The sequence below is a fragment of the Leptinotarsa decemlineata genome, unplaced genomic scaffold (genome assembly GCF_025532065.1).
Source record: "Leptinotarsa decemlineata unplaced genomic scaffold, Ldec_3_MD MMD2_tig00000218_RagTag_RagTag, whole genome shotgun sequence".
Lineage (NCBI taxonomy): Eukaryota > Metazoa > Arthropoda > Insecta > Coleoptera > Chrysomelidae > Leptinotarsa > Leptinotarsa decemlineata.
The window spans coordinates 2,874,948-2,892,981 of NW_027412545.1; the positions used below are offsets into that span (position 1 = coordinate 2,874,948).

The 18,034-nt window shown below is 34.8% G+C and overlaps 1 protein-coding gene across 5 annotated transcripts in view; it reads right to left on the reverse strand.

Annotated features, from left to right (window-relative positions):
• LOC111508193 (uncharacterized) overlaps positions 1–18,034 on the reverse strand; it is a 102,293-nt gene that overhangs the window by 18,387 nt on the left and 65,872 nt on the right. Inside the window, exon 1 of one of the 5 annotated variants that reach the window (XM_023163627.2) lies at positions 17,394–17,554. The exons of the other annotated variants lie outside the window; for them this stretch is intronic. The gene's annotated coding sequence lies outside the window, so the exon portion shown is untranslated. Of the gene's footprint in view, positions 1–17,393; positions 17,555–18,034 lie in introns of those variants that run through there. 5 annotated transcript variants of the gene reach the window in all.

Here is an 18,034-nt window from a genome sequence, read left to right on the forward strand (position 1 = left end):
GATTAAAATTTTTGGTGACGTCAATCGCAGTAAAGGTGTTGGGTAGATTCGGATATCATTGATTCGCCATATTTAAAGAGTTGGAAGATATGTCTCTGATTCATATATCTTTTCGCCATACAGTTACCAGACTTATTGGATTTCTTTCAGATTATTGGTATATAGTTCACATATACACACAATCGATCGCTTCAAAAATACTTCACTAACTTTCTTCGAAAGCTTCTGATAATTCCTCTTCCATATTTTCTGTTTCACTGTCGTCATTTAAATCAATAATGAATTTATTTCCACCATTAATATGGAAGTGTCCAATCGTACTCTTTTTCAACTAAAATTACAGTTTTAATCATTTTCTGCCAGTCTTCTTCGGTAGTATTGGATACATCTTCTTTAATTAGCTCTATTACCTTCTTATCAAATTTTGGAAAATTATTTTTACCCCTGATGCTTTCTTTCAATTTTCCCCAAATCAACTCGATGGGATTAAAAACACATAAATAGGGGGGAAATCTCAGTATGGTGTGTCCATACTTTTCAGCAATACTCTCAAGGGTATACATACATTTTGTCTGTAAAACTTCAAGTAGTTGGTTTTTGGTATAGTTATCCATTATCCATTAAGAAACTTTGTATTTCATCTTTCCTCAAATTTTTATTCCGTACTTTGATGAGATGTCGCGAATGATAGGATGCGTTGTCAAGAACTGTGTTTTCAAACCATTTCTCGAAAATATTAGCTTCCATGTTCTGAGAATGGCCAACATTGCAGTCATCAAATTTTTTTCCACATAATTTCAAAGAATTCGGAACCCATCCTTTACTTCGTCCGCAAAGCACAATGATTAGTCGCGATCGTTTGTTTTTTTAGGCATGTTAGGCGAACACATTCTCGAACCATCAGTCCACCTTTTCGTAACTGTGTCGTGAGTGTCATACCAAGTTTCGTCCAAATAGAAAATTTGCCGTTGTTCTTGTCTATATTCAGTTATTTGTTCTAAGTATTTGTTATGCAATTCCACTATTCTTCTCCTTTCCATAACTGTTTGACGTTTGTTTATTATTTTAAATCTGAATCCTAATTTCTTTATCAAATTCTGAAGAGTTTTGTCACAGCAGCTCACGTTATGACACTAAGTATTCAATTTCTTCCTTATGATTTCAGTTGTAGGAATCTCATTGCTTTGGTAACAGGTAATCCTGTATTACATCGCGTCTTGCGTTCATAAGGTTTGTTTTTGACTATTTTACGTACAGTTTAGAAAGGAATTTCGGTCAAATCTGATGTTGCTTCTAATAGTTAGTTTCCCTCGAAACCAAAATGTAGATGTGGATTTTTATATACATTGAAACATACTCTCTGTGTTTCAATATTCAAATGCATCCGAATCTTATTCACTGGTATCTTTTTTTCACATTGTTCACCGTCGCTATTGGAATCACTACACTGGAAATAGTCTGCGTTGTTATCACACTCGTTATTGCTATTAGTCCTTGTCCAAGGACGCCACATTTCAAACAAATAACAAAAAATTTAAGTAATTATAACTACAGGAATATCGAATTTCAACACTCAAATCGCGTTCAGTTCCTGAACTGAACACGACGGCGATAACCATGCATCCTCCCATTTCCCGACTTCTATTCGTCACCGTAACATGACTTCAAATTTAATTGTATGACTCTTCAGACAATCATAAAACTCGGTTAGTAAAAATTATCCAATACGATCCGCCAATTCTACAGTACACGTGGACTATTTCGCAGCGAGTTCATTTCTATTTATTGATTTTTTGGCCTTTGAGAGTGCCGCCAACTTTAAGAGTGCACAATATCGTTTACTTCGACTATACATGGAATGTTTCTTTCCCGCTTTTAGAGCTTTGTTCACGATATGCAGTGATTACTAGTTAACATTTTTCTGAGGTGAGGGTTCAATCTATGCAGTTGAGCCTCGTTGAAGCCAGTCGAGTCTAAGCACACTGTTGTTTGTTGGATCTTCCCGCACTGGTGAGACTAGTACGGCGATTCATTTCATTAATTTCATCGAGAACCTACTGATTAATGAACGAAAAACATTCGCAAGACAACTTCTGTATACAGGCGGCTCAAAAATCGAACTTGGAACTGCAGCTGGACTAGACTGTGCGAGAAAAAATCTTCATTTCAGTTACCCACTCGGTCCGGACACATCAGTCTTCCAGCTTGAACTGTATGCAATTCTTGCAATGCGTAAGGAACATCAGTTTGAGGAGGCCTAAAAGCGGATCAATATTTTCACAGTAAGTCGTTCGTAAGTGCACTTGGTGCAGTTACGAACCCATCTGGACATCTGGAAATGCCGTGAAGAACTGAGGAAATTGAGAGAAAAGAAAATATTGACTACATACTGGGTGCAAGGACACTCTATTAGCATCGCGGCAACGAAACAGCTGTCCTGTGTGACGGGCATGGATTATTTATAACTCCATATATAGGCCCTGAACCTAATATTGGGGTGCCGAAGTTTTCGGTATGGAACCAGATTGGAAACTAGGTCTTCGAGAAACATATAGAGTACTGGGAAAATATGCCAGGGAATACACATGGGAGAACCTTTATAAAGGGACCGCCCGAGGAGAGGCTTTAACAAAGCAGGGATCGGCCCGAAACAGTTACAGGGCTACTTCCTGGACAGTGTACATTAAGAGATCAGCTGAACAAAAAAGGATTGTTCAACGGAGGCCTAATCCGCAGGCAATTCAACAAAGGTACAAATACAGCTCGTCATATTTTATGCGAATGTGACACATTGAAGGCAAACAATTTATGGACAACCTAAAATATGTCCAGAAGAATATGAAAAAATATACAAACTAGTACAGAGCACAAGATCGTTGGAATGAGTGTCATAAAAAACATGGGGGAAAGTGCGGATATTCTTGGTGTTCCAAGGATTTATTACACCGATATAACTGACTATTCATCGGTGAAATACCTTGACGAGATAGTAGATTGAAAATTTAAATTATTTTCTAGGAATGTATTTTTCTCTAGTTAGTAACTTATCGATTGAGGAGCTAGTGGTGATTTTATATCTGTGGATTACCGTATTTGACGTTTTCCTTCAGGATGAAACTTCCATTTGTGGAGGAGCGAAAATTAAATAAGGGGCCTTCCAACAGGGACTTCCGAGCTTTCACAATTGATAACGGCCATCTTGTTGAAGCAACAGCTGCTGTCATTTATTCAGTCTGTTTTGCCAAATCATCATAGACGGATATAGCATTAGCCAACACGTGCAACGTCCTACCGAGAGGACTATTTGCAATGTGGTGGATGAGTTCGAGTCCACTGGTTCAGAAAACGATCCACCAACACCTTTACATTGAAAAAAACGCAAGATCTATCGAAAACATAGCCGCAGGTGAATCCGAGGCAGTCGATTTCGCATCGCTCACAAGAACTCGGCATTTCGCAGACCACAATTTGGGAATTTTGTGACGTGACCTGGGCCTACACCGGTGGATTTTGGGCTTGCGGCGTCATCGGTCCATATTTCTTTGAGAACGTCGTTGGCCAGGCCATCACAGTAAACGGTGAGCACTAAAGGTCGATGATTACCAACTTCTTTTGGCCTGAATTGCATGATATGGGCAACAACGACATGTGTTTTCAACAGAACGGCGCTTCGTGCCACACAGCTCATGCCACACTGGATATTCTGCACGAGCGATTTGAGGGCATGATCATCTCACGTGGAGGTGATTTGACCCCGTTAGACTTTTTCATGTGGGGTTTTCTCAAGTCGCAGCGGTATGCGAATAAGCCACACACCACAGCGGTCTTCAAAGCCAACATAACCCATGGCATCGGTCAAATTCAGTCTGATTTATGCGTCAGAGTCATGGAAAACTGGACGTTTCGGCATCTTCAGGGTGTGTTGATGAACAGTCATCTGGAGAAATTGTTTGTTTTGTAGGGTTCTTGTTACTGGCTTCTTGTGTCACTTATGGAATCTCATGCGAATTCCCTGTACTAATGTTCATTTGCAGAGTTAATACAAAATAAACAAGGTAGATTCTGAAATGTATGATCCAGTCCTGATTTAGAGCTAATTACGATCTCTTGTCACAACTGAATGATTGTTACGCCTTATTTCGTCTCATGCATAACCGAAACGGACAACTGTTTCATTGGTTTATCAACGAGTCAGTGACGTTTTGGTATTGAAGTACGCTTTCTCCCACCTAGTGACTTATTTTATGATGAAAGATTTTGAAAAATTGTGTTGATGTCAATTTGCATTCAGTTCCCCAGATATTTGAAATTCATTAATAAAATTTCTTGTTTTTTCATTATATGACTGTGACTTTTTAAAATTATCTGATGCCATTACTTAAACTAGCGATAGGCACAATGCAATTTTCAACTGTGTTTCGATGGTGAAACTACATATTTCAGAAATATGCAGTGAACAGATTTATGCTATTTAACGATTAAAAAATAATAAGGTCTGCTTATTCGTCATTGAGTTGATAGGTTGCACATCATTCAGCAGGATTTTCATCTGCAGACTATTTCGAGATAATGCTATCTGCCTATACCTGGACATGAAAGGTTAAGGTTATCAGTGAGATTGGGAAATACATTCCTAGTTTCATTTCTGTCTGAAATTTTTGTATTTTTTAAACTGGACTGCAAATCTATTTTCGTTAGAGTAGTTAGCAATACGTTACCACTTTTTTAATTGATTAAAAAGTTGAGATTAATTTCGATTATTGAAAAATCTGCAGCTCAAAACGATTTCGATAAAAAAAATAATCAAAAACAAGATATTCTGATTGAATTTTAAACGAACTTCTTTGAAAAAAATGCTTCTAGTCTGGGTTTCCATGAAATTATTGTGCCACAATTTTAATAAAAATAAACAATGATATAGATAACAGATAAGAATAATTAGAACGCTACATATATTCAGAGTCACTTTGATAAAGCGAATAAGTATGTCATTAGCAAGAAAACCGTTTATCTAAACTTTCGGTTTTATTTTTTGAGAACTTTTGTGAAATTTGGAATATCAATTCAAGTGTTACTTTTTGTCAACATTACTTCTGCTGAAATCAGTTAAGATACATAAAATCGAAATTATATACTTTCGTCAGTTTTACGATGTGCACAAGATAAGAAAGGCCAGCATGGGAAAATTGGGAAAAAGTTGCAAATTTTAGAGCATATTCGAATGACGTTTTGAAAGTTATCAATCAAACAATTATGACGATACATCAGTAAAGTTGTTGTCAAAAAGACTAACTTATATCGGGTGATTTTTTCTACTCCGTATAAAAAATTATAATTGATGATGGTTTCTCGAGACGTATGATTAAAAATCTGTTAACGCAATTTCGTGCATCTTGAAAAGCGGCAATGAGAGTACTTCTTTGATAACACCAGAAAAATATAATGACACGAAATTGGCTAATTTCAGTTTTTTTCAAGCATGCTATTCATATTTTTTCTGACCCATGTCCCTACTTGATATTCTGTGGTTTAAATTAACATGTCTGCCCAGTAACACGACTAAATTGAGGAACAGAATGTAGAAAGATTTATTGGTTTGTTCCACAACTTCTCAGCGGTTTTTGGCAGTCCAAATTTATAAAGGAATACTGATCCAATGAAAAAATAAACAAATATTTTGTAAGCCGTCCAGAAAAACTAAAGATAGCCAAACTGTTATAGCATAAGTTCATATAGGACAGATTTAAATTTACCACTGCATGGCATTGCTTCCCCAATTGAAAAGTTGGAGAATATTAATATAAATATTATAAATAAAAAAAATCAATACAGTAATCAAGATGCAATTAGTGAAAAAACATCCAAAACACCAATACTAAGATTTAGTCGAGAGGCGGTAATTTTTGTTCTGGTGTGAGATTTGGTAACATCTCTACAGAAAGGATGATCATGATCAGTATTTAATTTCATTGAGAACTTTCCAAATATGAATGAACATAAATTTTGCTGTTAGGACAACTGAGTTCAAGTAATATAACGCCAAAGTTTCAATTCGGAAACAAAGGACAAGCGGTATAAATGTCTGATCACTGAATGCAGCAAACGAGGACATAATTGAAGGAAGTTCAACATAATAGACTGATGTAATAGAGCATGAGCTGGTTAAATCGCAGGAGCGCCACATTCAATTGTTATTTGTTTTGTAGCGGTAATAGTTATGTTTTCGTTGGATGCATCGCTATCGTTCGGTACTTCGGTAGCGACATAATCTCGTGGAATATTATTTCTTTGGTAATCTCAGATCCGAATATGGTTGATGAAGGAAATAATTCGGTTCAGTATACAATGCGGACGTAAAAAGTTCTCCACCCCTTAACTTTCGAACGGGACTCTATCAAACATTGGTCTATGTCGTTGAATCGGATTAGCCGTTCCTGACTTATCGACATGTATATTTATTTTGAAAATCTGCAAACAAAAGGAATGGAATCAACTGCGGTTGTGTAACGTATACCTACGATCTCCCACAAAAAATCTAAAGGCATCATATCCGGTGATCTAGCAGGCAATTCCAAGACACCATTCTTGTAATTCAGGTACTTTCGAACTAACCTATTAATATGAGAAGGTACCTCATCTTGCTGAAAGGTAACATCAGTTGAAATCCCATTCGGGTTCTTCAATTAAATTAACTCGTAAATATTCAGACGTAATTCCTTAGAATGGCTCGCTACATCACCTGATATAACGCCTCTACTTCTTTTGGAATGATACGTGACATAGACAACCAAAATTCAATTTAGGACTTGTGTAGGTGCTTGCAATTAAATTACCCCAAGAATATTTCATTATGTGGAAAATAAATTTGTAAACAGACTTCATATTACCAAGAAGTGAATAGTGAACATTTTGAACCTTTATTGAGAAATATTGGAGTAATTTTTGAATTAGGTTTTTTTGAAATTATGATATTTATCGTTTATTAGAAGATTCATAGACAAATTATAGAACTGTCAGTGAAACATGTTAGACAAAAATCGAATCACCTATGGTTTCTGGAAAACCATAGGTGTAATATATTTATTAACAATATGTTTTTTATACCACAAACGAAACTACTTACTAACGTGATATTGAAAAAGAAAATAAGTATTTCTATAAAACATTTCTTTTTTGGAAGTGACTGACAGTGACAATAATTTTAAGGAAGAAAATTTTCATTTTTAAGTGAATTTTTTTGACATTTGAGAATGTAAGTATAAATTTGACTGAGATTATTCAAATCAGTTCTTTTATTCATGGATCTATCATCATTATTAATGTATACCTACCATTTTCAGAAAAACTCTTTTCAATTGGTTTGATTCTGTACGAAGGACAGTGAAATTGTTATATTCCATTTTATGGTCATTATCATCAACATGTTCTGATAGTGCACATCTATTTATGTTCCTTCTGCGATAACTTTTATGAGAAATTATGCGACTTTTTAGAGTTCTTGATGTTTGTCCAATATATGATTTGTTACACTCCATGCAAGAAATTTTGTAAACTGTATTAGATTTTCAGTCGGAGTTTTCACTCTGCTGTATAATTAAATAATTGTGAAAATATTCTTTTTGCCTATTATAATGTTATTGTTTTTGAAAACATTTACTAATTTGTCAGTAACTTTCATCAAAAAATGTTTTTTGTTTTGTAGAGATACTTATTTTTTTTTAATCTCATGTTAGTGATTGGTTTGGTTTGTGATATAAAAACATTGTTTATATATCGTCAGATTGATGAAAAAAAATTGACATTGACAAGAAATATAAAAGTTGACTCTTAGAAATTCAAAGTTTCGGAAAAAAATCCAAAAGCCCGAATAACAAAAAAAAAGTTCCATATTTAAACCTTGAGAAGATATTCGACTACAGTACTTAAAAAACGAAGAAACTACGTTTATATTTTTATGCTCTTTTTAACTCTTGATAGATAATTGGGATATTTGAATGAAATTTTCAAATCATTGAAGCAACTTAGCATAAAATTAAAAATGTTCGTATATATTTTTCGTAGGTTTTATTAATTAACTATTGAGGAGACAAGTGCGCATTTAATGTAGCTAATAAGAATCAAGGGAACTAACTATTCATCGATCAGTATATATCAATATCTAATTGGATCAATTAAAGTGGAACACACATTTATTTCCGTGATACTTGATCTGCCAAGGAATTATCGATCCAATACATAATTTTCATAGCAATGTTTTCTCTAACAGCGGAATACATTGTAATTGAGGCACGGATAGGAAAATGCGTATTGATGAAAATGATTGTTACAGCATAGAATATTAAGAGACCATGAACTTCGTCATGTACAGGGTTGTTAAAGTATAATGTAAACGTATAGTCGGTGGGCATACTTGAAGACTGGCTATAAATCTGTTTTGACTAATAGAACAATTTGTTCAGGCCAGTCTCAACTTCCTACACTGAAGGTTGATGGACTGACACCTGGCTAATACCACGAAGGGCGTTTGATTATTTCCGACAGGTGTCAGTGCAGGATTCTTCACTGAAGTTATTCCACTGTTTGGCCACTGGTCAGTACATCAACATAAAGTCGATGATTTCCGATAATTGAAAATCGAATTCCTTCAGACTATCATTCCTCGAACTAAGCTGAAGCGGACAACAAACAACAGATTTGTCATCGCCCCTTCAGCCTGTTAACGAGGTAACCAACCACTTATCTGAAATTTGCCCAATTCCTCGTATAAGATTGAAAATCTATTGCGGCAGTTGTATCGCCAACAGCATAAGCAGAAATAAGTTTGCAGTGAAGAATCCTGCACTGACACCTGTCGGATATAATCCAACCCCTCTTCATGATATTAGCCAGGAAAGTTTCTGGGCGCTTTCCAGGTATATTTGGATTAAAACAAATCATCATACATTTTCTGAAGTGAAAAAAAAACGAAACTGAGTTTTGCCGGGATACTGAAACGACAAATATACACTCAAAACATGTATTTTAATAATTGAATAGAACTGGCCAATACTTGATGAAAATCCATATTAAAAAACTAATTAATACAGTTTATTGTATGATTTTCACTATAAATGGTTTTACAAAAACCGCGACACGTGTTTCGGTATACAATAGCTTCCTCAAGCATAGACATGTATTTTAATGGAAATTTCAACTTGAATTGTATGTTCTTGTGTGAATTTACTGATGTTTCACTGCCTATTAAAGTCTAAACATGCAATTTTTCGGAAAAGCTACATTGCATTGACATACGAGAGTCACTCTCGAGGTTAGACAATTTTCTGTCCTGGGATTGTCCTTGGTATTGATGTAGATGTTAGGAAAATCATCAGTTTCTTGATACCCTATCTTAGGATCAGGCTCTCGCAAATATGGTTTTTATAGTCTAAAAATAGTCAATAGACATGAAATTCCCCTATCACTTCTGTTTGATTTGTTTCCAGACTGTATCCAGAGAATCAGTCGTTATTCTGGGTTTGAAAAGAAATATGTACAAACAACATTTTATAGGAAAACAGTTTTTATATTTTCGAGGTGGCTCATACTTACGAAATATAATAACCAAACTCACTAATAAGAATTATTTTGATTTTCACTTCAAAAAATGAACAAAACCACGCCACGTGTTTCGATGGTTTTGATAAACCACTTTTATATTGAAACATTTTATATTCTAAAAACATTACATTGATCTACGGTCCGATCAGATAATTCTTATCTAGTTTCAATCACCTGAAAAGAGCAGATCTAATGGAATATAGAATAAAGAAAATAACTATTGTCGAATTTCTACTGAATTTATTATTTGTTACGACCGGTTTGTAATACCATTCAAGAATGGATGAGAATGGCCTAAAAAATCGAAATCGGTCGTAACAAACAATAAATTTGAAATCAGACGAAATTTATTTTCTTTATCCTATATTCAATATGTTATCAATATCAATCGAACAAGGTAGATATAATCATTTCATTAACTAATAAATGAAGATAAATTCAGGTAAAAGAGGTGAAAATAGTTATTCATTAGTAAACAATATGTGAGAAAGTCGAGGATATAATGAATATTACGTATCAATTATTATTCTATGGCGACATTTATAGTTACAGATAATGGTTAGGTTAGGTCAAAAGTGAGTGGGTCTATTCGACACTCCACCGCAACCTGCAAGGGTTTATTGTGGCTAAATGATAATGACAAATATTATTATTTGTATTGCAAAGATGTTTGTATTTTAGGAAATGATCGTTTTATACCATTTAACTTGTCGATTGTGTACAATATATGTTATATTAGCAAATAAAAATATTCTATTCATAAACGAGGTTTCTTCTGAGGTGAGTTATCAATCATGTTTATTTATTTATTCATTATTCAAACAGGCCTACAAGGATTTACTACATGAATAAAAAAATTAAATTATGAATTTACATTGATACATTTGTATGGCTTAATCTAATACATGCTTAATTGAAGCTTCTTATGTACTGTGTTACGAATTTTTTGAAAAGGCTCAATAAAACTGTCCAATCTATATCCATCAATAAGTTGAATGTATTGGCTAGTCGCAACATGCTTACAAGCGGTGACCTAACAGTAGTACAAACTAAGGGTATGTTGAACATTAGAGAATTTCTCATTCCCAGTATTTTGAATAAAAATAATAATATATTTTGGTTTCTTCTATCGTCCTGAGACAATATTCTGATCTCATTTCTCAATTGTGTTGTTCTGAATTCTGTAGTCGGGATATACGGTACTGAGACAGATATTTAAAAGCCCAAGTAATGAATTTGAAAATTAAACCAATCATATTTCCGAAATGGTAAATATGCATCTCGACATGTGATTACCCATGAATCGGATTGAATCTCCAAAGATGTTAACATGTCGGCTTGAATATCAAACTGCCTCGAAGTCGATTATAATATTCAGATCAGAAATGTCTTATATTTCAAAAGTCATTTGAAACCAGAAAGAGAGGCCCTCTCAAGGCCCTAAATTATACATCTCCATAATATTTGTTTATAAATGACTACGAGAAAAAAGTTTAAATGGCGACAATCTGCATGAAAATTAAGCATACAGAGTAGATGACTACTATTAGTCTCTTCTAAATGAGCTCTTTCCTTTCATAATGAAATTACGGTGTAATTTTGTTTAAGCAATCCAAGGATGTTGGAAAACCTTCGCAAAGCACGTGCAGGGTTTGTTTTCTATTAAAAATGCCAACAATGGTTTTTGTACATGGTTATTTTATGAGGATTTAAAGACTGATTCATTCAGAAATTGAATTTTACTACAATATATGTTACATTATTTTAAGTTACATTTGTCAATTTGTTGAACTGAAACACAGAGTTTTTCATTTTTTCGTATTCAAAGAAAGAGAAACAATTACTATATATTTTTTGATTATGTCTTGGCTAAATTGCAGAATATTTCACAGTGGTCATCGCCTTGAAACTCACATTTTTGCGAAATAATGGCGATGACATCTCCTCTTTCGCAGACGCCATCTATGTGATAGACAGATAACTCAATATACGAATATCCCAAGAAGCTTTGATATTCGACAGTTCAGTTCTTTTTCGATCCCATAGATGGCATCTTCGTTGGCTTGAAGACAGCTGAATCCAGCAATGTATTTGTGGTTCAGCCTAGCACCACTGAGGAGACCTTTGGCGGGTCGAAACAGCGCTGTCTGGTGTTGAATGATGAATACGTTGTGTTTGGGCTCTGGTTTTCAACTAGTTGCCGTACAGTGGAAGCTGCAGTTACAAAAAAAGGACGAACCTTGTTCGGCAGTCGAAGTGTGGCCATACAACTGACGGCCTTGGGGGAGCCTCGTTTATATTTGGTATTCGAGGTACGAATTGTCTTTCGATCCCATAGATGGCTTCCTTGTAAGGGGAAATGCGAAGGCCCTCATTTACTCAGGCTTGTTCTTTGAGGACAGCTGAGTCCAGCAACGCATTTGTGTTTCAGCTTAGCACCACTGATGGGATCTATGGCGCTAGCTGTTTGGTGTTTAATCTTGAATGCGTGCTTAGGCGGTGCTTGATAATTGTTTACCTCAATGTCCACAAATTTTTCATTAGGATATTATGTTCTATCCCAGTGGTGGGTTTTGATATTATTGGCTAAAAAGGACGTGATTCAAAGTATCCTATTGATTGAGTTGTTAATATAGGCACGGCATCTATTTGAAACATATCTAGAAGGACTCATGTTTCACAAAATTATTTGAATTTTGTGGCTAGACCGATTTCAATGATTTTTTTGTGTATATTTGGTTGGTATGAGAGGTCCTGAAGTACTGGATGTTACTATCCAGATTTTTTTTCGACTCAAGTGTGATACCCTACAGAATGTAGGGTATCACACTTGAGCTGTCATAATGTGTATGACAGCTTGTCATACACATTATGACAGCCGAGTCAGCTTGTCATTATATAAACAAACGTATATTATGATAGACGCTGTGAACCGACCACACTGATATTATCGTGAGTTGTTAAGTTTTTATTCGGAAATCCCCTTTTGGGTTTGGTTTATCAAGTTGGGTAATCCATATGATATCAACTCGCAGACTAATGGCTAAAAATATTTTTCACTGCTGAATACACTGGAATTTTACAATGTCTGAAAATTAGTTCGAAGAAATATGAAAGTTCCACCACATTTGAAAAAAAGTTTGTATTCATACTGTTTTGGCACAAATATTGATCTGCCATCATTCATCTATTGTATCGGTCCTATTATTTAAAAAGTAGTAGATATAAAAATATTGTTCAATAGAGTTAAAAATTGCCGCGTTTTACAAGGAATGCAATTCGATAAATGAACAAATTTGAAATTTTGGATGAAATTTATAGTATTCAAACGTATATTTCTAGATATTCACATTATTGGATGTTCGACAAAGGTAAAGATAGACATTTCCATTTTATAATTGTTATGAATCGATGAAAAATATTAATATTTGTTGCAAATGACTGCAAATCAACTATATCATAACTTCAGAGTCATCAACCAAGTTAATGTCTTCAGGAGTTGAAGAAAACTCATCCTCGTCTCCTGAAGATGTCAACTAGGTTTGTGAAACGTGCATCGAGAAGAGTAACGTACCAGTTTTACCTTTTATTCAAGATGTGATGAAAATTCACCTGATTTCCTGAAGGAATTGATAATACCGTATCAGCTTTGTTGAAAGTTCTCAAACGTATTATTGATTTTCTTTGATAAAAATTACTTGTGTAGGTCGGTTTGATCTCCATCACCGCGCTACAGATTATACTGGAAAGAGGTTGCTGAGACTACTGAAGCCGTGTTTCCGTTTCATTAAAGAAAGACAAAGATAATAACACGTGCCGCGGCTCTAAATCCTTTTTGGGTAGAAAACGGATCTCCAGAAAATATATTACCGACGATTGATTTTTTGAAATGCTCGAGAACTGGAAAAGAGTAAATGTTTATCCTCTGATGTGATGTCGGAATTTTGATTGAAGCGATCTTTTATGAAGTCTACTATACGTTTTTTATTAGTCACAGTAGTGGAAGTAATGGTAACAGAAATGTTAAAAATTATTATGACAACAAAATTGAATTGTTCTGATTATGTATGTGTTTTTCCAACAGTATCAAGTAAAACTACTTCAGCTGAAGCTACATTGTTCCTTCATTCACTTCAAAACAAGAGATTCTCGACAAGAAAAAATATTTCATAACATTTGCAGACGAGAGTGAGCACTGAGCAGGTTAATGGTTCTCTACGATTGACAAATTTGTGATTGGTAATGGTGTACTGATCTTCCTGCATGATCAGGATCGAGAAGACACATTTTTGCTGCCGGGAAGCAGTTTAACTTCTTCATTTCTTCTCCGGAAAACGCTGTTGCCTCATGGGTTCGTTACACTTTTTTCCATCTTTTCACGACGCCCGTTCATGTATTCGTTTGTAAACACACTCCGTTAAAAATTCTCATTATTTTGTGCATAATTTTGGTTTTCTATGAATAACATAGTTTCTCACATCAGACTGAAGCATGATGAGTTGCCTCTGTCACTATGTTGTGTTGTCTACAGCTGAGGTTTCCGTAATTCAGTCATATTTTGTTTAGATGCTCCTTAGGTTGGAGCAGTTCTTCATTTCTTTTTAGGCGGCCCCTTTATGAAGTTTTCTCCGTGTTCATTACCAGGTGAATTTCTCCAGTTCTCTTATCGACCAATTTATTGATCTGGTCTCATATCACGGATTTTGGTAACCAGCTGGTAATAGTTGCTTCAGAACCAATATACGGAGTTGATGATCCATGTCTGGCACGCTCATTAGCTTTTTTGTTTCCTGTGGTTCCTGAAGGTCCTTATATTCAGCATAGAATCACAGTTCCGGTACGCTAGTTGTTTCAGTTCTTCACGAAATTCCCAAAACAGTCTTGGTGATACTCTTGGGTTAATCAATGTCCCAAGTGTATCCAGACTGACTGTAAGGAACTGAACCTACAAATCAATATCCCTTGTCTCTGCAAGACTGCATACACTTCCGGTTGATGTGTATTACCGAGCAAGTAGCTGCCAAGTATGTTCTCGGAATAACTATTCATCATCAACTCTTCAGGGTTTGTTAATTTAAACCGTAATATTTAATTCAAAAGTGTATCACGTGAACCGTGATTCCAAAGTTTCAATTGTGCCCGATCCCTTAGCTCGGTGAATTGTCCAGTCTGAACTGGCACATTTTTTGCGCCTTTGTTACTAAAAGATGCAAAGGAGGTAAATTCAACAGTGTTTCTAATGCTTGAGATGGTAAGCTTTTCAAGCTCCCATTATTCACTCTGATTGGTTCACAATTTTATTATTATTAATTTTCATCAACTGTGAGATCTTCAAAATATCAATAAAAAAAGCTTGACCATCTGGACCACCAAGAGATCCGCCTTGAATAAAGGAAAGAAACCAGCTGCCCCTGCAGAAAAGTTTTCTCACTTGTGCACCTCCACGAAGGGAACCCCAAGAAGGTTGAAGAAGCAGCGCAACTACAGTAATATCGCTGTACCTTCCAAAACCTTCGCGGAGGCCACCGTGAGATACCTCAAGGTTGTCAAAGAGAGTGTGTGTTCGGCCAGTCTTGGATTACACCTGCCAAAATAAAGGAGATGTCTATTAGTGACCTGTTTAGCTTCCTGGAAAGGACAGGATGGACGATGACCTAGGAGGACATTTCCTCGGGAGGATGTACAATGGGGCACATGTGGCCAAAGTTCTGTGAGTCTACACTAACCCACCCTACTCTACATATACCAGATACCAGCAGTAGCGCGTTTCATCTTTGGTCACTAAATGAAAACAGCAAGGCAGATAAATTGTAGTATATACAAAGTCAATTCCAATGACGTAAAAACTAAATAGTTACCGAACGTTGGAATTATCTTTGTATGGCATGGACGACGTGGTATAATATAATCATATGGTGTAATTTTATTTTCCACAAACCTACACGGATGTTTTTAATAGTAGTGAAGAGTAATGTCATTAGTTTTCTATTTAGATGTTCGGATTGACTTCGCATAGACTATACTCTGAGTGGTATAATTTGAAAAATGGAGAAATATTACGAATGGGCAAATGTGAGGGTGGCAGGTTTTATCAAACAGACCAAATGTATATCTACTAGTGAAATATTCGATTGCTTGTTCTTGGTGAAGCATCTTTGAAGAAATTATGGAGTCTTTCGGAAAAAATCCTCGACGACGATTAAGTTGGTTATTATCTGTACCACAAAATGTGTTATTGAAGTACTTATATATATTCTGTGATAAGGAAGGCCAATATGGGGAAGTCGAAAACCGTGAGAGATAAAAAGTCGGTTGAATTAGGAAAAATTTTGAAGTGCATTTGAACGGCGCTATACAATTTAGGAAATTCCGAATAGGTTCGGAGTTTGGTTTGAAAAGGCACGAAAATGCCCGAATTCACGAATTTCAGTCATCAATCAATCAAGGTATACTTTTTGTCGCAAGAACAAAATACTAATTGACAAAGCACAAAATGTACAGAAATCACATCAAAATACGTAGTAGATATATGTATGAATACATTTTGTATATACATCACATCACTCTGAATAGGTACACTATATACAGACAAACAGATATATACACTCCTACACATATATTATATACATGAAAACGAATACGTTTATACGAATACGTTTCTATTTTTTTGTCGTTATTCAAGAAAACATCACACAACACTTTCTCATCACCACTCTTCAAGCTGAAAATATTTTTTATCTGATGTTTCGTCTCCGATAAACCATCACCAATTTTAATTTTTCAATGGACCGAAAGAACGTTATGAATTAGCCATATAGGTGACCAATTTACCGATAAATCACACATATACTCTTTCAGTTCGTAGGTATTTAAAATAGTTCCGAATCCTTGATATTTTTGTTGATTTTGTATTAAACTACATTTTATATACGTTGCTCAAGTCTAAAGACGATAATAATTTAGTTTGAAGATGTTTATTAAAGACTCATTAGCTAGCTTTCAAGATAAAGTATGTGCCATATTCTGCCTCATCGTATGATGTTGTTCAAGTAATATGTCTAATTAAGTTCAAAAATAAAAAATATGTCCTGTTTGAGACTGATAAATAGTTATTATAGAGAGATTTTACTTTGTTAGTTGAAATATTTGAACGTATTTTGAGATTTCGTTTATGTTCAGATATTTTGTGATTTTGTTATTGTGAGTTTATATAAGAATATGAGTTCCATGCAAGGCTGTATAAATTACACTTTCATTAATAAAAAAATATGTCTTAAATATATTTATTTTTCTTTATATAAGTCAGCATAACCTATGTTAATTTTTACCCCTTCTGTTAATACTTGCCCCATACCTATTAATTCTAGCCCTAAGCCTGAGGTAACAATTAACAATCACCATTTTTGGGAAAAAGCGTTCTATCTACGGCATCGTTAATATTAAGTTTGTTTTGAGATCATTACGTAATACCTGAATGATTTTAGCATCATGCATCTCAAAAATCAAGTCTAAATGTTGAATTATTTCTTAGCTACAACTAAAAATATATTTTTTGTTAATTGATGCCCCGGTCTCCCCTACAATGAAATATTATTTATGTATGTAACAAAATCTTCTTCGAAGAATTTTTCATTTTCTGGGTAGCTCCGGATTTTCTTTCGCGTTCTTCATCACTGAGAGAAATTAATTGAGTTATTAATTTTTTTAATAGCCCACACCACCTAATCAAATTGCGCATGCGTTCAATGAAAGTTATGATGAAGTTGTCTCTGAACTAGAAATTTCTTTACACTCACCTGGTTTTGCTTCCTTAGTTCAGCTAGAATCGAAATTCAACTATGTACTTATGTCTATGAATTTGAATAACACGTAGTTGCATACACTTCGAGACAATTAACACATTCAATTGAAACTATTGGATCTCTCTGGAGCTCGCGAATGGATTTCATTACTCTGGTAATATCACGAGATATTAAATAAACAATTTGTTTATCTAAGTTATCTCGTGCTTTTACGTAGAAGATATTCAAATTTTGGAAACGATTATAGAGTGAGTTAGCAATATTTTTAATGGCATTTAAAAACCTATTCGGAATAGAACCTTTGTCGCTGTTTACAGTTATCATGCTACACTTTGCTATTTCTAATGCGTTTTTTCTGATTGATTCGGTCGTTACTTGATGAAGATCCATAGTAATTTCATAAACTACATCTCACGATTTGATCTCCACAAACTTTATTTGAGAAATATATTACGACATATCACAGTAGCTCAAATCGTAAGGTGTAGTTTATGAAATTATTTTTAATGCATTCCGTGGTCTAGTGTCATGTACCGGTCTCAACAATTTCAAACAATCTTCACCTATTCTACGATTATTTTCCACGTCACATTTTACGACTCCACGAAATCAACATACAACGGAAGCATATTCGA